Raw genomic sequence first — 27171 nt, forward strand, 5'->3', positions numbered from 1 at the left:
CCTTCAGCTTATCTGTACCCCTCATTATTTTATAAACCTTGTAAAGTTACCCTGTAATCACATACTCTCCAGTGAAAAATGTCCCAGCCTACCCAACCACTCCTGAGAGATCAATCCTTACTTTCCCAGCGACATTCTGGTTAATCTCTTCTGAACACTCTCCAGCTTAATAATATTAAAGTCAATAATATCAAAGTTAATAGTCAAGGCATTTTCTAAGGGTACGGGAGTCCAAAACTAGAGGACATAGGTTTAAGGTGAGAGGGGAACATTTAAAAGTGTCCTAAGGGGCAGCGTTTTCACCCAGAGGGTGGTGTGCCTATGGAATGAGCGGGCAGAATGAACAGACTGGACACAGTATTCCACAAGTGGTCTCACCAATGTCCTGTACAACCACAACACGACGTCCCAATTCCGAGATCAAAGGTCTGAAGAATGAAGACAAGTGTGTTAAATACCTTCTTAACCACACTATCCATATGAGATGCAAATTTTAAAGAATTGTACCTGACGGACGAGGTCTCTGTTCTACAACACTGCCAAATACCCTACGTTTAATTGTATAGGTCCTGCTCTTGTTTGATTTACCAAATCCAATACCTCGCATTAATCCAATCTAAGCTCAATCTGCCACCCCTCAGCCCGGTGAGTGGTATTACAGACACCTCACCATCCCCGTTTAATTTTAAAATGCCCATCCCCCTCTCCAGGAGGACTGCACACTCTGGCCTTGATTTTCACAAAGACCCTGAGCTTGGTTTGCCTTGTATGGTAAGTGGGAATAGGGACAGATTGCAGACACTGTCAATAGACAATAGACAATAGGTGCAGGGGTAGGCCATTCAGCCCTTCAAACCTGCACCGCCATTCAATATGATCATGGCTGATCGTTCCTAATCAGTATCCGCTCCCTGCCTTATCTCCATAACCCTTGATTCCACTATCTTTGAGAGCCCTATCCAACTCTTTCTTAAATGAATCCAGAGACTGGGCCTCCACTGTCCTCTGGGGGAGAGCATTCCACACAGCCACCACTCTCTGGGTGAAGAAGTTTCTTCTCATCTCTGTCCTAAATGGTCTGCCCCGTATTTTTAAGCTGTGTCCTCTGGTTTGGCATTCACCCATCAGTGGAAACATGTTTCCTGCTGCCAGAGTGTCCAATCATTTCATAATCTTATACGTCTCAATCAGATCCCCTCTCAGTCTTCTAAAGTCAAGGGTATACAAGCCCAGTCGCTTCAGTCTTTCGGTGTAAGGTAATCCCTCCATTCCAGGACTTGACCTCGTGAACCTACGCTACACTCCCTCAATAGCCAGAATGTCTTTCCTCAAATTTGGCGACCAGAACTGCACACAGTACTCCAGGTGTGGTCTCACCAGGGCCCTGTACAGCTGCAGAAGCACCTCTTTGCTTCTATACTCAATCCCTCTTGTTATGAAGGCCAGCATGCTATTAGCCTTCTTCACTACTTGCTGTACCTGCATGCTTGCCTTCATTGACTGGTGTACAAGAACACCCAGATGTCTCTGTACTGCCCCTTTGCCTAAATTAATTCCATTGAGGTAGTAATCTGCCTTCCTGTTCTTGCCACCAAAGTGGATAACCATACATTTATCCACATTAAACTGCATCTGCCATGCATCTGCCCAGTCACCTAACTTGTCCAGGTCACCCTGTAATCTCCTAACATCCTCACCACATTTCACCCTGCCACCCAGCTTTGTATCATCAGCAAATTTTCAAATATGTCAATCAGCGGCCTGGTATCATTTCATGGTTGTAGGAAGAGGGTTGTCGCACGTTAGAGTTGGGTAATACTGATCGGTGTTTTGGGGCCAGAATTTAAGCTCTTTCTTCGTGTCTGGTGTTCAGTAATAAATATCCACGTGAGACCCTTCATTGGGCAGAGTGTGTCTGCAGGATTTCTTTCCCTAATATTGCAGACTACAGATAATAGTGTTTAAAGAAGTTCATAGTTAATATCGATAGCATAGCACCTACACTAAACATTCTAATGTTGAGACAAATATCCTTCGTTTGTTTAACAATACAAACTGTTTTTTTTGTAGTTCAGTAATGATTATAGTAAATCCACACCGAGCTGAAAGCCGGCTGTAAAATATGAGTCAAAATCTGGGTATGATAGTACAATGGATATTGTCCCTGTCTCCGAACCAGAGTTTTTGATCTGATTGCAATTCCTGAAATGGTGTGGTAATGTTCCTAGCTCTGGACTAGAAGGCCTGGATTCAAGTACTGCCTGCTGCAGAGGTATGTCACAGCATGTCAGAACAGTCTGATGAACAACACACAGGAGAATAATGTTACAGCTTTATGGGTATTGCTGAGTGGTGCTCGTGTCCCTACCTCCGGACAAAAAGGTCTAGGCGTAAAGACCACAGAAATGTCTCATGATACATCTGAACAAACTGATTAAAATGGGCTTAGAATTGTGACTTGATGAAGAAGTAAGAGGTGTCAGTATTGCATTTCAGAATTTAGGCTCAGGATCACTGAAAGTACAGACATTCGTGTTGATTCGAGTCACATTTGGCAGCAGTAGAGGTTTACACAATAGGAACGGTCATGGATAGGGTGAGCAGTCAGGGTTTTTCCCCAGGTTAGGGGCGTACAAAACTCAAGGGCATTGGTTGAATGTGAGAGGGGAAAGGTTTTGATGAGGCCTAAAGGGCATCTTTTCACATAGAGGGTGGTGTGCGTATGGAAGGAGCGGCCAGAGGAAGTGATGAAGGCTGGTACAACTACAGCATGTAAAAGGCATCTGGATGCTGACAGACCTGCCGAGTTTTTCCAGCAATTTCTGTATTTCTTTTTAAAAAACGCATTCATTTTAACATAGGTATTCTGAATAAATTAAACATTTTTTTTTGAATGATGCAGGGCCATGTAAACATGTTTCAAATCGACCAAGACCATTTTCTGCTCAGGGTATGGCTCTGTGTATGACAGCAGCAATGATGCACCGATATGGAACAGGGAATGTGATGGAGACATAGTTTGGACAATGTACAGGGAGACCTCACATGGTCCAGTTTGGGAGAGGATAACATTATTGTGTGATTCAGCTCAGAGAGGGAGAAAATGTAATCTGCCCGAGAAGGAACAGCCTATTGCACTTTTTCTCCTTCATTGTTCCTCATCCCAGCAATGTGTGCGAGCTAAACAAAAATTCTCTATAGTCGTAGTTAACATTCTTATTTTTATAGACTCCCTGCAGTGTTGAAACAGGCCCTTCGGCCCAACAAGTCCATACCAACATTCCCAACCCATTCCCCTATATTTACCCCTGACTAATGCACCTAACCTGGAAATTCCTGAACACTACAGACGATTTAGCATGACCAATCCACCTAACCTACACAATTTGAGCTGTGGTAGTAAACTGGATCACCCATTAAAAGCTCACACAGAAAAGTGGAGAATGTGAAAACTCCACACAGACAGTCACCCAAGCCTGGGATCAAACCCAAGTCCCTGGTGCTGTGAGGCAGCAGTGCTAACCACCTTTGGGTGATCCCTGACCAGAATTCATTGGAATCTCTGCACTGCCCAAAGCAAAGGGGATTCAGCAAAATTTCAACTCTCCCAGGATGAAATCCCATTACAAGCAGCTGTGTGAGTAGAATATCTTCTGAAGCACAATAACTTTTTGGACAATCACTCAATTTTTCCTTTTGTCGTGAATTACAATAATATCTGGACAAAGTTCTTTCAAGTTAAAATTGCAGAGATTTTGTTTGTGTGTGTGTGTAATTGTTCTTAGAAAGGGAAATATTGATTATATATTTGCAATACCCAAACAGTTTGCCATTCATCATTCCATCATAGTTTGAGTAACATTGTTTTGGATCAAAAACGTGTTGTTTTTTCCAGATTAAAGAAACTAGCCTGACTTGTTGCTAAAACTGACCCTGACCCAGTCTGAGACCGATATCATCGGCCATATCACCAACTGGTTACATTAAACATTTGTTGTGAGCAGTGGAGGAGTGGGTCTAGAAAAGGAAACAGTGACCCCAAAAGCCGGGGAACTATAGACCGGTGAGCCTGATGTTGGTGGTGGGTAAGTTGTTGGAGGGGATTCTGAGGGATAGTATTTACATACATTTGGGGAGGCAAGGGCTGATTGGGGTAGACAACGTGGCTTTCTGCATAGGAAATCATGTCTCATTAATTTGGTTGAGTTTTTTGAAGAGGTGACAAAGAAGGCTTTCTATAGGTATGTCAAGAATAAAAGGATGACTAGGGTAGGTATCGGTCCAGTCAAGGATAGTAGTGGGAAGTTGTGTGTGGAGGCGGAGGAGATTGGAGAGACATTAAATCAGTACTTTTCATCAGTATTCACTCAGGAACAGGACACTGTTGCTGATGTGAATATGGAATCACAAATAATTAGAATGGATGCCCTGGAAATATGCAGGGAAGAGGTTTTGGGAATATTGGAAAGGATGAATATAGATAAGTCTCCTGGGCCTGATGGCATTTACCCCAGGATCCTATGGGAAGCTAGGGAGGAGATAGCAGAGCCATTGGCCTGGATTTTTATGTCGTCATTGTCAACGGGAATAGTACCAGAGGACTGGAGGATAGCGAATGTGGTCCCATTGTTCAAGAAAGGGAGTAGGGATAGCCCTAGTAACTATAGGCCAGTGAGTCTGACTTCAGTGGTGGGCAAAGTCTTAGAGAGAATGGTAAGGGATAAGATTTATGAACATCTGGGTAGGAATAACGTGATCAGGGATAGCCAGCATGGTTTTGTGAAGGGCAGGTCGTGCCTCACAAACCTTGTTGAGTTCTTTGAGAAGGTGACTAAGGAAGTGGATGAGGGTAAAGCAGTAGATGTTGTGTATATGGATTTTAGTAAGGCGTTCGATAAGGTTCCCCATGGTAGGCTAATGCTAAAACTTCGGAGGTATGGCATTGAGGATACATTAGAGGTTTGGATTAGGAATTGGCTGGCTGGAAGGAGACAGAGGGTAGTAGTTGATGGATTATGTTCATCTTGGAGCGCAGTTACTAGCGGTGTACCACAAGGATCTGTTTTGGGACCATTGCTTTTTGTTATCTTTATAAATGATCTAGAGGAGGGACTTGAAAGCTGGGTAAGCAAGTTTGCGGATGACACAAAAGTCGGTGGAGTTGTGGATAGTGAGGAAGGAAGTGGTAGGTTACAGCGGGATATAGATAAGTTGCAGAGCTGGGCGGAAATGTGGCAAATGGAATTCAATGTAGCTAAGTGCGAAGTCGTTCACTTTGGTAGGAATAACAAGATGATGGATTACTGGGCTAATGGTAGGCTACTTGGTAGTGTGGATGAGCAGAGGGATCTTGGTGTCTATGTACACAGATCTCTGAAAGTTGCCACCCAGGTAAATAGTGCTGTGAGGAAGGCATATGGTGTACTGGGCTTTATTGGCAGAGGAATTGAGTTCCGGAGTCCTGAGGTCATGTTGCAGTTGTATAAGACTCTGGTGAGGCCTCATCTGGAGTATTGTGTGCAGTTTTGGTCGCCATACTATAGGAAGGATGTGGAAGCTTTAGAACGAGTGCAGAGGAGGTTTACCAGGATGTTGCCTGGAATGGTAGGAAAATCTTATGAGGAAAGGCTGAGGCACTTGGGGCTGTTCTCATTGGAGAAGAGAAGGTTTAGGGGAGATCTGATAGAAGTGTATAAGATGATTAGGGGTTTAGATAGGGTAGATACTAAGAACCTTTTACCGCTAATGGAGTCAGGTGTTACTAGGGGACATAGCTTTAAATTAAGGGGTGGTAGGTATTGGACAGATGTTAGGGGTAGATTCTTCACACAGCGAGTTGTGAGTTCATGGAATGCCCTGCCCGTATCAGTGGTGAACTCTCCTTCTTTATGTTCATTTAAGCGGGCATTGGATAGGCATTTGGAAGTTATTGGGCTAGTATAGGTTAGGTAGGACTCGGTCGGCGCAACATCGAGGGCCGAAGGGCCTGTACTGCGCTGTATCCTTCTATGTTCTATGTTCTATTGATGAAGGCAGTTTGGTAGACATTGTCTATATGGACTTCAACAAGGTGTTCATTTAAAGAACAAAGAGCAAAGAAAATCTTACAACCCAGGAACAGGCCCTTCTCCCTCCAAGCCTGAGCCGATCCAAATGTATTGTTTAAATCTGTCAGTCAATTCCTAAGCATCTGTATCCCTCTGCTCCCTACCTACTCATGCATCAGTCCAGACGCATCTTAAATGAATCTGCCGTGCCTGCCAATACCAGATCTGCTAACAACGCGTACCAAACGCCCACCACCCTCTGTGTGAAATACTTACCGCGTGTATCCCCTTTAAACTTTCTACCTCTCACCTTGAAAGTGTGACCTCTCGTTATTGAATCCTTCACCCTGGGAAAAAGCTTGTCTCTATCCATCCTGCCTATTCCCTTCATGATTTTGCACTCAGGTCCCTCCTCAATCTCCCTTTTGCGAGTGAAAATAAACCGAACCTACTCAGCCTCTCTTCATAGCTAGTATTTTATTCCGATTGGTAGACAGATGAATAAGGTTCGGTCACTTGGGATGCAGAGGAAACACGTCACAATTGGATTGAAGGAAGAGGGGTATTTTTCAGACTGGAGGCTTGTGAGCAGCATTATGCTGTAAGAACCAGTACTGAGTTCACTGCATTTTCTCATTTATTTGAAGGATATAGATGTTAATATTGGGGCCATAGTTAGTAAGTTTACAGATGACATCAGAATGTTGGTGTGGTAGATTATTTCAGAGTACGACAAGACCACAATTAGATCTGACCAAGGGGCAAGGAGTGAAGATGACGTTTAATTTAGATAAATACAAGGCTTTGCATTTTGGGAAAGCAAATCAGGGCTGAAATTATACACTTAATGGTAAGATCCTGGGGCATGTTGTGAAACAAAGGAACATAGGGCTGCAGGTGCATGATTCCTTGAATGTGGAGTCGCAAGTTGACAGAATGGTGCAGAACACATTTGGCACATTTGCCTTAATCAGTCAGAGCATTGAGCATAGGAGTTGTGGTGGCATGTTGCATCTGTACAGGATGTTATTGAGGCCACTTTAAGAATACTATGTACAACTCGATTTTCTGCAAAAATGACTTACACGGATGTTCCAGTTCTGGAAAATTGAGATTTTGGGAGAGGCTGATTAGGTTGAGGTGTTTCCCTGGAGTGTCAGAGGTTGAGGGATGAAATTATAGATGTTTATAAAATCATCAGGGGCATGGATATTCTGAACAGCCACGTTCTACACCCCAGGGAAGGGGAGTCCAGAACACGAGAGCATAGGTTGGAGGGGAGAGCGTGAATGATTTAGAAGGGACCTGAAGATAAATGTTTCACACAGAGAGTGGTGTGTATACAGAAACTGCTGTGAGAGGAAGTGGTGAAGGCGGTTACAATCGCACATTTCAAACGTATCTGAAAGAGGAGGGATATTGAACAAATGCTGGCAAATGGGACGAGATGAGATTTGCTATCTGATCGGAGCGAACAGATTGGACGAACAGGTCTGTTTCCGTTCTGCATGACTCTCTGATTCTCTAAGAGGGATGACGAGTAATTCTGAATGGACCTTCCAAGTGGGAATTCTCTTCACTGAAAGTTTATTGTGCCCCTATGTTCACATTGATTGAAAGCTGCATTCGTTAAGTATTTGACACAGAAGTGAGTCATGCATAATGGGATATAGACAGGAAGGTGAAGCTGAGACCACAACCTGATCAGCCACAATCTTAGTGCCTGGTGGAGAAGGCTCAAAGTGTCTAATGACCAACTCCTGTTCCTCAGTCCCATGTTCCTGTGTTCCAGTATGCCCCTCATACCTGCTAGACAGGAGCAGTTAGAGGCTACATACTGCTATAACCTCGTGCACCGAAACGGAGGAGACCATTAGGCTCTTCAAGATTGTCCCAAACGGTTTGAGGTGATTTGGGAAATGTAATTGTAAAGCCCAGGCTGGGTATGAAAGAGGCCCCTCATCTCTCTTTGCAGAGGGTCCCCTCTCTGCAACTTGTGCTCCATTTGTTGGTCATGTTGTAGACCCAGACTCACTGCGAATGCAGCCCATATACCTCACCCAGAGATGGCTCAAAAAATCCTCTGGTCTCCCTGACTGCAATATCCAATATCAGAGCATTCATGAAAATAACACCCTCTACCTTTCCAATAACAGAAGTCAGAACATCAGAAACAGGGGAAGGTCGTTCACTCCCCAAGCCTGCCTTGCCCTTCACTAAAATCGTGGCTGATCTGCTCTCGGTCCGAAATGCCCATTAATGCCCAATTCCTCATAGCCCTCATCTCTCTGACAGGTCAATATCCATCTACCTCCTCTTCAAATACGTTCAGTCATCTAGATCCCCAACGCTCTTGAGAAGAGAAATCCTGACATTCAATACCATCTGTTTGAAGAAAACAGTTGCTGCTCCTCTATCATGGCCTATTGATATCATCAAAAGAGGTTGACACAAGGGTTCAGGGAAAAATTACTGGCCCCGATATCAAGGCACTGGTTGACTTTTGTTGACATCAAGGAGCTTAACAAAACTGAACTTAATGGGAATCAGAGTAAACTCTCCAGTGTTTGGAGTCAAACATGGCACAAAGGAAGATGTTCATCATCTCAGTCCTGGGTCAGCTCTGTGGGAGATCCTCAGGGTAGCTTTCTCTTCACAAACATCTTCAGCTGCTTCATCAATTTGACTGGTCAAACTACTCGGTGGTAAGCAAAACACCAAAGATGAAATAAAACCAAAGAAAGAGGAATTTAGAATAACGTAATTCTATTGGTCAACTGAACAGAATAATAGATCTAGGAGATATTCCTAATGAACTATTCCAACATAGGAAATGCCCATAAACGCAGCCCTTGGCAGAAAGGAAAATTCAGGAATTGAAAACAGCATCAAGAGAAAATTCAGAGTGAGTAGCAGCCAGGAGACATTCCCTGAAGCTTCCAACTCTCTGGAGACCCCTATAGTTTTTGATGTTACTGTGAAACCAAAACCCAGTGATCCTAATCTGTGACAGCTGGCCACACCCATTCAGGCTGCATTAAAATAAACCTCAGGCCTCACTAGCTGTTTACTCAAGTGGTCTTAACTAGCCAGCTTGGTAACAGTCGTTCAATATCTCTCTTAAAAGAAACTAGGTCAAAAAAGCCTCTTAAAGCTGCAGCATCATCACACTTGTCAGTACGTCAAGCTGTCAAACAGGAACCGGGGTAATCCAGTCAGGCCCTTGGCCTTGTCCAATCGAACGAGGAAGCAGCTAATCAGTCCCTTGAGTCACTTATACAGGAACAGGAGGACGCCATTCCCACGTCAATGCACTTACACAGGGGCAGAATGAGGTAATTGATGCTGATTCCTGATGAATTCTTATGCCCGAAATGTCGATTCTCCAGCTCCTCGGATGCTGCCTGATCTGCTGCGCTTTTCCAGAATTTGACGCTCTACTCTGATCTCTAGCATTGGCAGACTTAAGGGTCTCCTAATTGAAGCTCCAACTTGATGAACAAGTGGAGTAGAGGCTGCACAGACAGACTGCTCCATGTTGTTCCAGGTGGCTCTGTTGCTCATGATACACACGTGGGACTTTAACATGTTTTTTCTCGCGGTGAGGAGGGAAGCCATATGTGTGAAGTCTCAAGAAGGCATCTTCCAACTCCGAGAAGACAGCCTGGCGTTCTCTATGTACTGTGGAAGCTGGTGGGAATGGCTACCTGTTTCAAATGGAAGGTATTGTGGCTGCTGTTTGGGATTGTGAGCAACGTGACGTCCAGTATAGGTTCACACGCCGACTGCACAATAACGTGGGGAGAGTTAATTTAGGCATATAAACTATTAGGAAAGTCACATTAGACTGATGAATGGACTCTCTAAGTTCAAATAATGTTGATCTTGTTCATGTTGATCTTGTCGAGTGCTTGTTCTGTTCAGTGTAATCTGTATACCTTACTCTGTCCAAATCTATTTTCACCCTATGATCTGACTGGCCATGTTTACTATGATCCGCCTCCACTGCACATAAATAAAGTGTTTCCTTGAGGTACACATGAAAATAAATCAAACCAATCAATCCTGCGTAAAGTATGGAATTTCTCACCCTATAACGTCTCTTTGTAAATAAGTGATCTCTGCCACTGCTCATGTTTCAGCATCACTATTTCTTTGTCTCTCACTGTTCTACAGATTAAACACTCAACTTCTTCACTCTATTCTCATGATACCATCACCCGTGTCTGTGGTAAGGAGATCATTCCTTACAAAGGAGATCAACTCTGTAGAGAATGCCCTCAAATGCTCTCTCAGCAAGGTTGTACAACTGCAGGAAGATGGCTTTACTTATGCACTCGAATCATCATAAAATGAAGGACAGCTTACCATTGCCTGCACCCATTATTTACACAGGGTTTGATTTGGAGCAGTTCACAAAGACTTGTGAGTGGGAGATCATGCTTCTCAAATTTGTTAGTGTTCTTTGATGAAGTGACCAGGAAGATAGATGAGGACAGAGCGGTAGACATAGTCTCTATGGATTTCAGTAAGACCTTTGATAAAGTCCCACATGGCAGGCTGCTCTGGAAGGTGACATCACATGGAATGCTGGAGGAACTAGCCAATTGGATACACAGTTGACTTGATAATAAAAAGCAGAGGGTTTGGTAGAAGGTTGCATTTCAGGCTGGAGGGTGGGTCCATTGCTGTTTGTTGTTCACGATTTGGTTGAGAATGTACAAGTTTATGATTAGTAAGTTTGCAGTAATTGGGAGCATGGTCAGTGAGGAAATTTATCAGAAATTGCAGCAGGACCTTAATCAGGTGGGGAAGTGGGCCGAGAAATGGCAAATGGAATGTAGTGTAGATGTGCAAGGTCTTGCCTTTTGGAAGCTCAAATCAAGGTAAAAGTTTCATGTTGAATGGAATGGCCTTAAGGGGTGTCGTGGTGAGAAAGAACTTTGTGTTCAGGTGCACGGTTCTCTGAGAGTGGAGTCACTGGTAGACAGGACAGTGAAAAAGGCTTTTGGCACACTGCCCTTCATGAGGCAGGACACTGAGTCTAGGAGTTGGGAATTTATATTGCAACTGCACAGGACTTTGGTAAGGCCGCATTTGGAGTATTGTGTTCAGTTTTCTCAACTTGTTATATGGAGGATGTTATTAAGTTAGAAAGACAGCATAAGAAATTTACAAGGGCATTGCCAGGACCCAGTGGTCTGAGTTATAGGGAGAGGTTGAACAAACTAGGACTTTTTCTCTCGAGTGTAGGAGACTGAGGGGGGACCTTATAGAGCTGTATAAGATCCTGAGGGATATGGATAGGGTGAATGCTCTCAGTCCTTTTCCAAGGTTTAGAGAATCGAGGACTAGAGGGGATGAGTTTAAGGTTAGAGGGGAAGGAATAAAAGGGAATCTGAGAGGCCACTTCTTTACACAGAGGCTGGTACGTGGATGAGCTGTCAGCAGATGAACTTGAGTGGGTACATTAACAACATTTCAAAAGCATTTGGGTAAATATGTGGATCGGAAAGGACTGGAGTAAAGACAGCTACCAACCCCTCCACCTCCCTTTTTACCTTAACAATCCGTAATGGAATTGCCTCTGAAAATCTGGTAGACACATTATAGTTAGCAAATATTGGTTTCCACTTTTAGTTGAGAAAGGGGAGCTACACAATTGATCATAAGCCACGTGAAAGTTCATTCGAATTGCCCACAAAGGTGCTTTTGTTTTACTGCCTGTGACTTACCTACCATTTAGAATGTAACAAAAAATTACCACGTCCTTGTGCATTCCAGGCCTCTAGAAATTCTCTGTACCTTGACCCGAGTCTTCCATACACTTCGGTGACCTCCTGCAGTTAGTTCATGAGCTACCCATAACACTGTATGCTGCTGGTAACACAATCTTGTGCACTTCGGCCCATTTCCCTTCTGCACTAATCTACTGTGGTCTCCATTTTAATTTTCGGATTCTCTCTTTAAATTAATAACATTCAATAATATATTCTGATTCCTTTTCTGAGAGTGTGCATGTGTATGTGTGTTTATATATCTCTGTCCAAACTATACAGCATGTGCTGTATAGTTTGAGGGTTCCAACTGTCCTACCACCTATTCAATTCACCCTCCTGTCCGACCTATCACCATCAGACCCCACCTGCATATACCTATCGCCTTCGATGCTAACTTCACTAAACACGACTGCCTGACCCTCTGCAGTTTCAGTTAATGCACATCAACTCCTTTGTCTTTTTCTTTCGTTTTTTCCTTCCTGTTGTAACTGAAGACAGTGGGATCGTGTTACTGCACAGTCTGGAAAAATTCCTGTTTTTTTTTAACTTCCTAGTTCCCTAGATTTCCTTTGTCTTCTCCACCACAAGGGCTGTTTCTCCCACCTTGAAACCTGCTAAACCGTTCCCAAGAACAAACCGTATTCATGGAACTGACACTCTGCCACTCAGTCTCACTGTTACTTCCCCAAACTTGATTTGGCACTCCAACCTGATGTTGCACAAGGAAATCCTTAATGTCGGTCCTAATTCCACAAATTATCACGCTCTTGAGTAACATGTCAGAAAGAGTGAAAATACTTCCATCTCTTATTATTAGAGGACGAGAGAAAGTGAGGGCTGCTGATGCTGGAGATCAGAGTTGAAAAGTGTGGGGCTGCAAAAGCACAGCAGGGCAGGCAGCATCCGAGGGGCAGGAGAGCTGACGTTTCAGACATAAGTCCTTCATCAGGAAAGTGGGGGGCAAGGGAGGGGGAAGGGGGCTTTAGAAATAAATAGGAGGGTGGGTGTGGAACTGTGTGGAAGTTAGCATCGAAGGCGATAGGTATATGCAGGTGGGGTCTGATGGTGATAGGTCGGACAGGAGGGTGAATTGAATAGGTGGTAGGACAGTTGGAACCCTCAAACTATACAGCACCGTTGATGAATTCACCAAAATCCAAATCTCCCCTCCCCAACCTCATCCCAGATCCAACCATTCAAATTAGCACCGTCCTCTTGAACTGTCATAATTGCCTATCTTCCTTCCCACCTATCCATTCACCCTCCCCTCCGACATATCACTATCACTCCTACCTCCATCTTCCTATTTCTCTCCCAGTGACACTCCCGTCAGCACAGCTCCTAACCTCCTATTTATCTTTCAGCCCCATTGCCCCCCGCCACATTGCTGACAATGAGTTTATGCCTGATATGTCTATTGTCCCGCTTTCGCATGCTGCCTGATCTGTTGTGTTTTTCTGGTGCGTCACTTCTCAGCTATTATATACTGAACAGATCACATATCCTGCAATATTATAATGTGTTTTCCACACCTCCCCCACCCCCACCCCCCCAACCATTCCCCCCCCACCCCGCATATACTTTAGCTACAGAGGGGAATTCTTTATAGACATCAGGCACTGACTCCATACACTGCCCCTGCATAGGATGTGCACTCTCCTGCAGCTCTTCGGCTCCACTTGGGGTCTCCTTTACCAGCTTCACTAATGCCACTGGCTTAACCTCTTTTCCACATCTTTTCCCAAAGTGTCTTCCTTCAACCCCCAGCACAGTGTGTGTCCCAGCTTACTGCAGTGAAAGCTCTTTTTCCCAGTGCCCTTCTAAAGCCATCGGCACTGCAATTTTATGTGTTCCACTCGCTTATAGTGAGAACACCTGAGGCTTTCACCATCTTTCAACCCCCTTGGATTTATTTTTTCACCTGTGGTAAAGTATTATCAGTGTGTTTTACTCTATGCTTTGAAACTCCTCCCAGAAGCTAAATTTCATTTCATGCACCAATGCATATTTACCTGCCAAATCTGCCGCGCTTCTCACGTCTTGAACTTTCTATTCGTTCACATGAATTCTTAAAACCTCTGGCAGTGAGTTTTTAAACACCTTTAGCAGAATAATCTCCCTTCGGGCCTCACAGGTAAAATCCATATTTAAGGCCTGCATCCATCTGTCAAAATGACTTTGTTTAATTCTTTCAAATTAACCTCGTTCCATCTCTATATTTCTGAACTTGCGTCCAAATGTTTCTAGTACCAATTCATAAGCACTCAAAACAGCATGTTTGACATCTGCATAATCTCTTGATCGCTCATCTGACAGCGCTGCATATGCCTCACGAGCTTTGCCCACCAGCTGAGTCTGAACCAGCATTACCCACAAGTTCACTGGACATACCATCTGCCGAGTCAATTTTTCAAATTAAATAAGAAAGTGTTTGACATTTTTCTCACCGAAATATGGCAATATATTAACATCTCTACATTCTCCCTTTATATTCATCCTGTTAATTTAACTTTCTTATCTAATTTCAAACTTCTGAAATTCAAATTCTCTCTCTTTAGTTTTCCTCTCTTTCTCTTTCTCTTTTTCATCTCTCTCTTTCTTTATCTTCTAAGTCCAGTTGCCACATTTTGCAATTTAAGCTTTTTCTCATTCTACTGCATTTGCCTGTTTCTCTGATACACCAAAGTGCTTGACCAATTCCATTACAATTTCAGATTTCCTTTTGTCTCTGGTTAAACTCAATTCTAATCTATTTGTTAACTTTAAAAGTATACCCTTCCTCTGTCTTTCTAAACTTTCTTTGCAAACTTGGGAATCATCTTCAAAGCCCAGAACTTCTTAGTAATGTTAAAAGCCATTTCTTTTAATTTAACCAACCACAAGGAATAAAAATTAAATGAATGTTCTCACCTGTTTTATTTGAAGATCTCGGTCACTAACTGCCAAGTGATGGAATCTGCTGTGACCTTTTGTACCCCAAATCTGTTCAAATCTGTCCTAATCCCATACGACAAGCCCTCAAGCTGTTATGATGTCAATGTCGAATCCCTCTGTTATATAAAACCAGACACCCAGAAAAGCTCACCTCACCTCGTAATCCGTTAAAACATGAGTGACAGAGAAGTCCTAAATTCAACTATTAAAAGAAAAATAACAATTTATAAGTATGTAAATTAGCTCACTGAGCTTTAAGGTTTGTTTTCAGATGTTTCATCACCATGACTAGATAACATCATCAGTTAGAGTCTTCGGTGACACACTGGTGGTATGTCCCGCCTCTCTATTTATAGGTTTTGGTTTCTTAAGTTGAATGATGGCAGCTCCAGTTCTATTTTACAAGGGAAAGTAGAAAGGATCGAAATTGATGTGTTTATTAATGTTATTTTGGTTAGAGTGCCATGCCTCTACGAACTATCGTGCGTGTCTTTGTTTCGCCTTTCCTACAATGTGTGTGTACTCCCAGTCAAAGTGGTATCGTTCTTTGTCTGTATATGTGGAAACTAGTGATAGTGGGTCATGTCTTTTGGTGGCCATTTGGTGTTCATTTATCCTGTTAGCACGACAACAGGGTAGTTTGAAATGGAGGAAAAATTATTTTATATACAATGTTTAATCAGTGTGTGTTCAGATAAGGAAGATTGTTCTTGTGTGTACAATACATTATGAATGAACAATGGAGACACAGTTAACGAAAAAATGTGCACATGATGTGTAACATTTGTAAAGCATTAAAGCATTATTTGATCCTCATCTGATATGACATGTTCCCCTTCTCTCAACGTCCCCCCTTTTGTGGGATTCCTTACACTTGTCTCTCATTCTTATCAGGATGTATGTTATAAATCTTGCTTATGGTGCCCCAACTTATTTCAGTTAATCCTCTTTCTACCGGGAATTCAATACATTGGCCGGCTGGGTCTTTCCAAAGTTGGTGTTTGCCATATTATTGAAGATAAAAATTCTGGCGTCAGACTCAGCATTTGGACACATTACTCTGTTGTAAATGCACTGTACAAAGGCCCACAGCACACAGGAATTGCCAAAACATTGAGGGATGTACATCTAATTCTTTCAATAATCTAGTTTTCTCATTTTTCTTACCTTCACATCTACATCCTGTCTCTCGTTCTCTGTTTGTATCTAGTTAAGAAATCCACCAATTATTCTTCGTGTCCCATCTCTCAAAACTCCTCCTTTCGGTTCATATCTATTGCTCTTTTCTTGATGTAATGTGATTATAATTGAGCAATATAACTACAAAGACATTCAGGAGGAGCTGGCCAGAGTTCATTGGAAGAGAAGCCGAGCAGGGAAGACCATGGAGCAGCAATGGCAGGAGTTTCTGGGGATAATTCAGAACATAATGAAATTCATCCGCAAGAAAATGAAACATACTCATGCGAGGTCAAGGCAGCCATGAATGATAAGGCAAGTGATGGAACAGCATCAAACCAAAAGAGAAAACATACAATGTGGTGAAGATTATTGAGAATCCAGAGAATTCCTTGGCTTTGGAACGACGTAAGGTTGGCTTCATTGACATTACAGAACTCTTAATCATGGTCAGGGAGAGAAAAGGAGGGAAAGACATTCACTTTAACACCGAAGATGGCATTAATGAAGGAAAAAGATTCAGATGAATTCAGATGAATTAAAATCAGTTAAATGCTTTTGTGGAGTGTGTCAGATTGAAAGCATGACCCGGGAAGAGACCCTCAGCAGAATGAGAATTTTAAAAATGCAAGTATTTCTACATCAGAAAACAGAGTTGGTCACTGAGTACAGGGCTGATGGGCGAATGGGTGATGTGAACTGGGGAACAGACAGAGTTGCATTGCAGATATTGCAGCTCAAAACTGCGTTTTCATATAGTGCTGTAGACCACAGCAGCAGGAGAAGCAGAACAGCATTCACTCACAAACCTGTAACATTTTTGCCCAGGGATAAACCTTCCATCTGCCATTACCATCAACATGATCTATGGCTCAGTGACGAGTGTGGGTGAACGTGTCAAGGTCAGAACCACGTAAACCTAAACCTGATGCTAACCCATTAAAGCTACCGCACTTGATAAACAGATCTGATTGAAGCTTTGCAGTCCTGTCACATTCAGTCACAAATGGTGATGGACGAGTGAACAAATGACAGAGGAAAGAGCTCCACAAACATTCCCACCCTAAATGACGGAAACGCCCTGCACCCTCGGTGTAAAAGACAAGGATGTCGTGTCTGCAAAATCCTCAGTCAGAGGTGTTGAGTGGATGATCTACCTCACCCTCGCCATGATGCCCACAGAATCACAGATGCTAGTCTTCAACCAATTCGATTCACTGCACGTGACATGAAGAAACAGCTGAACACAGTAGATATGACAAAGGCAATGGTTTCTGACCCAATTACTGCAATAGGACTGAAGACTTGTGCTGCACAACAAGCCGTGTCCCTGAGGAAGGGTTTCAGTCCAGCTCCAACTCTGACATCTCCCTGGCAATTTGGAAAATTACTCAACTATGTCCAGTCCCTTAAGAAAATAATAATTACAATCTGACCAATTACATCGACCTAAGTCCCATCACGATACTCAAATTGGTGGGAGTTATTTTTGACATAGCTGTCAAGCAGCACAGAAATAACCTGCTGAGTGTTGTCTCTGATAGGTCCCCATGTGGAGTTTGTGTTATTGTGGAAATGTCATTGGAGTATCAATCCAGACAATGATAATACTCTGGCAGCTGGTGGAAGTTAAAAACAATTAATAAAATACTGAGATATAAAATCTGATGTCAGTAATAATTACCCTGAAGGCAATGTCGATTGTAAACATCAGTTTACTTCCCCAATGAACTTTCAGGAAGTAAATCTCCCGTGCTTTCCAGGTCTGGCATAAAAGTGACTCCAGACGCACAGACATGTGATAAACTTTTCAATGGTCTCTGTAATGGCTCCAAAGATATCATCCCTGTTTGTAATCTGTCTCACCCTATCAATGTTTTCTATATTTCACTGAGGTATCCACTCATTTTGCTAAAGCACATGGAATATAGGTTCAGTCGACCAAAACTCTGCTCCCACAACAAGCCTGTCATCCCAGAGATCAATCTGGTCATCCTTTTTGCTCTTCCGCAATGCCAGCATTGTCCTATATTAGTTAAGGAGACCAAAACTGCCCACAATCCTGCACAATGTTCGAGATGGTGTTTCATCAAGGGCCTGTACAGCTGCAGCATGACACAAGTACCCCTGCAATGAAGGTCCAACACACCATTTACTTTTCTAACGCTTTCTGTTCCTGCAAAAAGTACTTTCAGTGACTAATGTACAGGGAGATCCCGATCCTTGTCAATGTTACAGATACCTAACCGGTGGGCCTATGTACACTGGTCAGTGTCCCAATGTCATTCCCAGTATTCTCTTCTGGCTTCAGAACTCACTGTCCTGTATAGATGGTGGAGGTCGGTGAAGAATGAAACAAAAAGAATCATAAGTCCCTTTATAGAGTAACATTTTCCAACCTTTTCTACTAGTAGGCTACCGTTCTCTTTTTCGCATCAAAGGGTACAACGTCACATCCACCCACCTTGCTCTTCATTGCCCCGTATTTGTACAGACACTCCACTTGCCTCAGTCATCTTGGAGCTCTTTTTCTTCATCGTCCTCACCCACTCATAATCTGACATCGATTAGTACCATCAGCAGGCTTGGGAATATTGCATTTGATTCCCTCTAACTAAAGATTGATGTGTATTTGAAATAGCTCGAGCCCAAACACTGAATCCTGCTGTACCCCGGAGTCCTCTGCTGTAAAAAAAAATCTATTTATTTCTCCTCACTGTTTCCTGTTGGCTCTCCCATTCTCAACCCATGCCCTTCTGTTAGCCCCAGTCCCATAGGATTTGAATTTGCATAGTAGGATTGGGGCTTTATCAAAAATCTTCCTAAAAATCCAATCGTATTGCATTGATTGCTTCTCCACAGTTTTGTTAAAAGTCAGTTTCTCAAATATGAATCCCATTTGATAAATCTCTATTGCCTTTGTCTCAGCCCATTATTTTCAGTTAAAGTGTTTTCACCATAACGTTTATTTGCTAATTGTATTCTACTCCCTTTTTCCCTCTCACCAGATTAAGCTTTCCTTGTATTGTTGGGAAGATTGATATTTGTTTTGTTTTCTTCTGTGGAGACCTAACTGAAATATTTGCTGCATAGTTCTGCTATTTCCCTCTTCTCCATTCTCCATTCTCTGGTTTCAGACTGTAATGAAGCAGCACGTTGTTTTTCCTTAATTTTGCCATTGACGTATTGAAGCTATTGCAAGTTCCCTCTTATTACCCTTGTGCATATAGAGTGTTTTGAAACCCATCAATTCCTGTCTTTAACTTCTCAATGATTGACCTTGCACAGCCATGTACTCATCAGAAATACAGCACGGTCTGCATTTGTCCCACTTTTCTACATGAGCCCCATAGCTGGGAATATGGCACTTCAAGAGTTCGTTCAAGTACTTTGTAACAGCTGTGAGGTTATCCGTGACAACTCCCTCTTCGGAAGTGCATTCCAAACCCCAAAACCCTCTGGGTGTAAAATGATCCTCAAGTCCCCTCTAAATCACGAACCCTTTACTTTAAGAATGTGCTCCCCTTTGTTTTTCTCCCTCTGACTAAAAGGAACAGCTGCTGTCTATCCAGCCTGTCCATGTCCCTCATAATCTTCCTTTGAATCACATCCTCGTCAGCCTTCTCTGCTCCAATGTAAACAAACCGATCTTATCCAGCCTCTCTCCATAGCTAATATGCTCCATCCCAGAGAACATCCTGGTGAATCTCCTCTGCACCCCCCTCCAGTACAATCTCATCCTTCCTGTAATGTCGTTCCCAGAACTGCACACAGTATTCCATCTTGGCCTAACCAAAGTTCCACATAGCTCTTATAATCTGAGCCTCGATGAAAAAAGGCTATGCTTGCGCTCCCCTTTGCTTTCTCATCTTGTGTATTAACCTGTCCAGTCACGTTGAGGGATGTGTGGAGAAGCTCCCTTTGAGCTCCCTAATGTGCTGCCATTCACTGAGTACTCCCCTGTCTGCTGCCTTCTTCCAAAGTGCATCACATGATATTTATCAGGGTTGCATTCCAAATGCTATTGATCTGTTCGTCTGACCATTCCATCTGTATCTTTCTTTAACATAAGATCTTCCTCCTCACTGCCAACCACCCGGTCAATCATTGTAACGAACACAAACTTAGTTATCACGCTCTCCCCACCCCTCATCCAAATTCACAGATGCACCATTTATTGTCGTGGTTCTGTTCACCGAGCTGGAAGTTTTTGTTGCAAACGTTTCGTCCCCTGGCTAGGAGACATCATCAGTGCTGTGGAGCCTCAGGAGGCTCCACAGCACTGATGATGTCTCCTAGCCAGGGGACGAAACGTTTGCAACAGAAACTTCCAGCTCGGCGAACAGAACCACGACAACAAGCACCCGAGCTACAAATCTTCACACAAACTTTGAATGCACCATTTATGAATACCACAAAATTTAAGGTTATAGTTCACTCAACACCAGTCTATAGTCCAACAGGTTTATTCGGAGGCACTAGCTTTCGAAGCGCTGTTCCTTCATCAAGTGGTTGTGCGCTTTGAAAGCTCGTGCCTCCAAATAAACCTGGTGTTGTGTGATTTTTAACTTTGTCCACCCCAGTCCACCACAGACATCTCCGAATGATAAATAATAAGCGACACAACATTGATCCCTATGTTGCACAATTATACACCAGCCCCCAGTCACACCAACAGGCTTCTACCATCACCCTCTGACTGCTACCACTCAGGTTGATTTAGATGTAACTTGGCAAGTCACTAATGACACCTACCTATTTCCTGGTTATTCTGTTCTACTTGACACACTTGTTGAATACCTGGGGATTCTCCCTAAACTTGACGTGCCAGCAGGTTACCATGCCCCTGCATTAGTCAGTCCTCTCCGAGAAAAGGATTTCCTCCTTATTGCAGTCTTAAATGGCCTGTCCCTTATCCTGCCATTATTAGCCTTAAATGTAGAGTAGACAGCCAGTAAAAAAACATCATGTTTAATTCCACCTTGTCATATGTTTAGTGAATTTTATAAATTTCACTGCGATTACCTCTCATTTTTTGAAACCCTAGAGAACACAGACCGAGTTTCTGCATCAGACAATCTCGTCATTTGAAGGACGAATCTGAAGAATGTCCATTGCACTTCCTCTGTGGTCACAATATATTCTTTCTCAGATTAGGTCACCAAAACTGTACACAATACTCCAGGTACAGGCTCACCAACCCTGTACACAATATTCCAGGTATAGTCTCACCAATGCACGATGAAACTACGTCAGGATTTTATTGCATTGATATTCTGATTCCTTTCATTGAAGGTGAACCCAACTTTAAATTACCACTTACGTATATTCTTCCAAACATCCTTCAAAAATTCCGAAGTTTTGAAGTATGATTTCCTTTCAGAAATGTATACTGATTCTCTCTAATGTTGCTGTTAATTTCTAAATATCCAATATCGCATACTGTCTCATAGATTCCAAGCGTTTCTCTACAGATGTCAAGTTAATTCGTCTGCATTTCTTCACACTATGTCTTTTTCCTTTTCTAGATGCCTGGACCAGTTCCATTCATCGAGGAGAAAGTGAGGACTGCAGATGCTGGAGATCAGAGCTGAAAATGTGTTGCTGGAAAAGCGCAGCAGGTCAGGCAGCATCCAAAGAGCAGGAGAATCGATGTTTTGGGCATGAACCCTTTTCAGGAATGAAGAAGGGCTCATGCTCAACACGTTGATTCTCCTGATCTTTGGATGCTGCCTGACCTGCTGCGCTTTTCCAGCGACACATTTTCAGCTCCATTCCATTCATCTACCTACCATGCTTGTATCACGTTTATTACCTTCCATTTACCTACACTGGCTTTCCAGCCTCGATGGAATATACAGGAAAATAAAAGACAGTCATCGACAGCGCAATTAATGCTTCTATTGCTGATTTATTTCTGACACATTGAAATGAATTACATCTGTTTCGTTAGACATGGAAAGGCTCCATCCAGCTCCATGTTCAAGTATTATATAGTTACTGATATGATTTGACTTTGTGTCTTGAGTTCCACAAGTCCTATATGATTAAGTGGTATTTCTGTGTGATTTTCTGGATCTTCCTCTATGAAGACAGACGGAAAGTAACCGATTATTTTCTTGGCCATTTCCCTGTTCTCCAGAATAACCTCTCATATCCCGATTACAAATTTCCACATTTGACCTTACTTCTATTTTGTTTCCTTTGCAATACATATGTAGATTTATGCACTCTTTGTGTTCCTGTTTGTTACCATGCATATTCGCTTTTTGATTTCCTCATCAGTTTCATGGCCCTCCTTTTCTGGATTGTAAATTTCTGACATTTCTCAGGTTTCCACAATGTCTGGAATTCTTCTGAAGTCACTTCTTATGATTAATATACTCTTTAATTTGTTATGTTAACCATCATTAAGTCAGTTTTGCAGTCTTGGGTGTTTTCAAGAAATTGAGTTTTGTTTCAGACTTTGCAGTATTTCTATAAAACAGATATATCCAAGAACATTTCAAGTGATCAGAAAAGAGATTGTGGGAGCCTGGCTGATATTTTGACATCATCGTTGGCCGTGGGTGAGGTCCCGGATGACTGGAGGACAGGAAATTTTGTGCCCTTATTCAAGAAGGGTTACAAAGAAAAACCTGGGATCGGTAGGCCAGCAAACCGAACATCTGTAGTTGGTCAGGTACTTGAGAAGATTCTGAGAGATAAGATAAACGTACATTTGGAAAGGCAGGGTATTATTAGGAGCAGTCAGCACGGCTTTGTGCATGGGAAATCATTGCTGACAAATTTATTCGAGTTCTTTGATGAAATGTGACCATCAACATTGATGAGGGCAGGGTGATATATGTAGTCCAATTGATTTTAGTAAGGCATTCAATAAGGGTTCTCATGGTACGCTGCTCTGGAAGGTGGGATTGCATGGAATTGAGTGGGAACAGGGCAAATTAGATTCAAAATAGCCTTGATGGTCAGAAGCAGAGAGTTATAGTGGAAGGATGCTTGTTCGACAGGAGGCCTGTCACTAGTGGTATGCCTCAGTGTTCGGTGCTGGGACCATTACTGTTTGTTTTATGTATAAAGATTTAGTTTTGAATGTACAAGGCATGATTAATAAGATTGTAGATGACAATAAATGATGTGGTATCGTGGACAGTGAGGAAGGTTGTCAGGCATTGCAGCAGGACCTTGATCAGCTGAGTAAGTGGACTAAGAAATGGCTAATGGAGTTGAATGTGGACAAATGTGAGTTCTTGCATCTTGCAAAGTCAATTCAAGGTCTGAGTTTCATGGTGAATGGTTGGGCCTTAAGGGTTGTTGTGGAACAGCCAGACCCTGGAATTCAGGTGCACGATTCTCTGAAAGTTGACTCTGAGATAGACAGGACATCGAGGAAGGCTTTTGGCACACGGACCTTCATCAGTCCGGACATTGAATATCGAAGTTGGAGATAAATGTTTCAGTTATGCAGCATACTGGTGAGACCATATTTTGTAGCATTATGTTCAGTTTTGTTCACTTTGTTAAGGGAAGGATGTCATTTAACTTGGAAGACTCCAGAGGAAATTTACAAGGATGTTGCCAAGGACTCAGTTGTCTGGGTTTTAAGGAGAGGTTTGACAAGCTAGGACATTTTACTTTAGAGTTAACGAGACTGAAGGGGGAGCTCATGGAAGTGTATATGATCATGGGAGGCATGGATAGAGTGAATGCACTCAGTCGTGTTTCCCCAATGTTGGTCAATCCCGGACTAGAGGGCATCAGTTTAAGGTCAGAGGAGAAAGAATAAAAGGGAATATGAGAGGCAACTTCGTTTACACATAGGGTGATATGCATATGGAATGAGCTGCCTGCGGAAATGGTTGAGACAGCTACATTAACAATATTTATCGAGCAATTGGACAAATACATGGACAGGAAAAGCTTAGAAGGATACCAGGAAATAGCAGGGAAATGGTGTTAGTGTGAATGGACATTTTGTTCGGAATGGACCACTTTGGGCCGAAGGGCTTGTCTCTATGCCGTAGGACTCTGTGACTGGAACAACCATTGCTTGTCTCCCACTGAATGTTATATTGTACTTTTCCAATCTACTGAAGCTAACTTGACCCTCTAGCCTCCAGGCTTCCACAATGCTTGACTATAATGAACAAAATTTCTATATTGCATGCAGACGGTATGTAAAATGCAACATATTAATGTCCCAATTTCTCAAAGCTGCTTCAGAACAAAGTTAGTAATTAGTCTTTCTGACCACACAACACCAAATCCAAAATAACGTGCTCTATAGTTTGGTTCACAACATACTCTTCAACCCACCTGATGCACACTTAAGGAATATATTTTTCACAACACTAGCAGTCACTTAGTTAACGCAGTTTTGGAACAACTTGATGCCATCTATTTTTACTGCAACACCCACGATTATTTGTTACTCATTAATAGGATGAGGGCGTCGCTAAATAATCAGCATTTAAATGCCCATGCCAGAGGGCAGTTAAGAGTCAACAGCATTGCCTTGGGTCCGAAGTCACATGCAGGCCAGACGTGTTAAGGACAGCAGTGTCCTTCCCTTAAGGAAATCAATGACCCAGATGAGATTTTCCAACAATCAACAATGGATTCCTGGTCATCATAAATCCTTGATTCCAGATACATATTGAATTCAAATTCCACCATCTGCAATGACAGAATTCAAACTTGGGTACTCAGAACATTCCCTGGGTCTCTGGGTTAAGAGCCCAGCGATAATACCACGAGGCCATTTCTTCCCCTTGCATATACTTGCATATCCAATTTCCCGAGCATATGATGCGAAATATTTGCACGATAGTTTTGGTTTTGATATATAACGCACCAATATTTGCTTCTCCTTGCTATTTGTAAGATCCACCCAAACTGATTTTGTGGGATCTGAGGGACAGGGTCTGTGGCGTTGTTCGTGATAGACTTGGACAAGACACACAGGGAGACTCGCCTGGACGCTGGGATGATATGAAGAACTGGTCAGCAATACACGACACGGATCAACATCCTCCCCGCTCTGTCAGGATAAGTGTTACTATATTCTCTCTGCTCTCTCGCACTCGCTGTATATCTGTTATAGCACCTACCCCCGAACAAGGTTCACACTGTCTCTCCAAATAAGGCTCAAGCATGACCACTCTCAAGATTGAATTCACAACCTTCCTTCCCCGACTTTTTCTGTCACTGACACAATAGCCGGGCAGACTAATAACACGGCGTGGATACAACACAATTGACAGACTCCATCCTGACACCTCACCCTTCCCCCCTCCACCTACACCAGCATAACAGCAGGGCCACCCACTCCCAGCCTCACTCCTTCTCTCCCCTTCTCCCATTCCATGAGAAACAGCCTGGAATAGGACAGAAAGGGCCAAGCCAGGTAGTGGAGTTCCTGACTTCCATTCCCTCATCCCCCCCACCATGACATGTGGTGAGGACAATGGTAGGAGCCGGAAAGGACCAGGAGACGTTGTGTGGAGATTCTGAAATATCTACGTCCTAACAACCGAGAAAGGAGGAATATTCAGTAAAGAGCAATTCTCAATTTATACCTATTGGCAGTTCCAACCTCATCTCTCTCACTCACAAAAGAACAGATACCCAATTTCACAGAAATGCAGGCATTCAAATACACAGAAGTATTGGTAAGCACCCTAATATACTAACTATCACAATGCATTCAAGGAGATAGACAGACACACACATAGATGCACACAGAGACATATACAGTCACACACAAACAGACTGAAACACAGGTATCATCACACAGACTGATACACAGACAGAAAGACGTAGTCACAAAAATACACAGATAACAAGCACATGAACACAGACACACGCATACATACACACACACAAAGACCCAGACACTAGTGTCATTAAGACACAAATAAATACGTTTTTGATTTATAAGGAGATCAAGAACTCCAGGGAGAAGATAGTAGAATGATGTTGAGAACATATAAGAAATGATTGAATAGCATGTCAGACTGGTGGGCCGAATGGCCTAATTCTGTTCCTATCTTTAATATTTGTGTGGTGTTATGCTATCAGGTATTATCTTCCTGAGACAGCAGCAGAGGCTGGGTTACATACATATTTGATTGGAAAGAGTCCATGGTATTGTGGAACCGAGCTGGAGGGTGGAATGGTTTCTGTCTATTCCGAGTTATTGTATCCCTATATCCGAAAATAACAGAGTAGTTGTTATGGAGGACTTTAACTTTGCAAATATTGACTGAAAACGGTACAGTTCAATTACTTTATATGCGTCAGTTTTTGTCCAATGTATGCAGAATGGTTTCCTGACACAGTATGTAGATAGGCCAACAAGGGGTGAGGCCAAATTGGAAGAGGTAGTGGGTAATGAACCAGACCAGGTATTGGATTTGGAGGTAGATGAACACTTGGCTGATAGTGACCACAATTCAGTTATGCTTACCTTAGCGATAGAAAGAGACTGGTTCGTATACCTCAGGGCAAGTGTTATAGCTGGGGGAAAGACAAATATGATGTGATCAGGAAACGTTTTAGGATGCATAGGATGGGGAAGGAAACTGCAGGGGATAGGAACAATTCAAATGTGGAACTTTTTCAAACAACAGCTACTGTGTGTCCTTGATAAGTTTATACATGTCAGGAAAGCAGGAAGTGGTCGAGTGAGGCTGCTGTGGTTTACTGAAGAAGTTCAATCTCTTGTCAAGAGGAAAAAGGAGGCTTATGTAAAGATGAAACGTGAAGGCTCAGTTCGGATGCTTGAGAGTTACAAGTTAGCCTGGAAGGACTTAAAGAAAGAGCGAAGAATAGCCAGGAGAGAGGATGAGAAATCTTTGGCAAGTAGGATCAAGGAAAACCATCAAGCTTTCTATCAGTATGTCAAGAATGACCAAATTAAGTTTAGGGTCAATCAAGTATAGTAGTGTGAAGTTGTGTGTGTAGTCCAAGGAGATATAGCAGGCACTAAATAAATATTTGAATCAGTATCCACACTGGAAAGACAATGTTGTCGAGGCCTATATGGAGTAAAGGCTAATAGACTAGATGGGATTGATGTTCGTAAGGTGGAGATGTTAGCAATTCTGGAGAGTGTGAAAATAGATAAGTCCCCTTGGCGAGATGCGATTAATCCTAGGATTCTCTGAGAATTTAGGGAGGAGGTTACACAACCATTGGTTCAAAACTTTACATCACCAATGTCTACA

Source organism: Hemiscyllium ocellatum, chromosome 13 (genome assembly GCF_020745735.1).
Source record: "Hemiscyllium ocellatum isolate sHemOce1 chromosome 13, sHemOce1.pat.X.cur, whole genome shotgun sequence".
NCBI lineage: Eukaryota > Metazoa > Chordata > Chondrichthyes > Orectolobiformes > Hemiscylliidae > Hemiscyllium > Hemiscyllium ocellatum.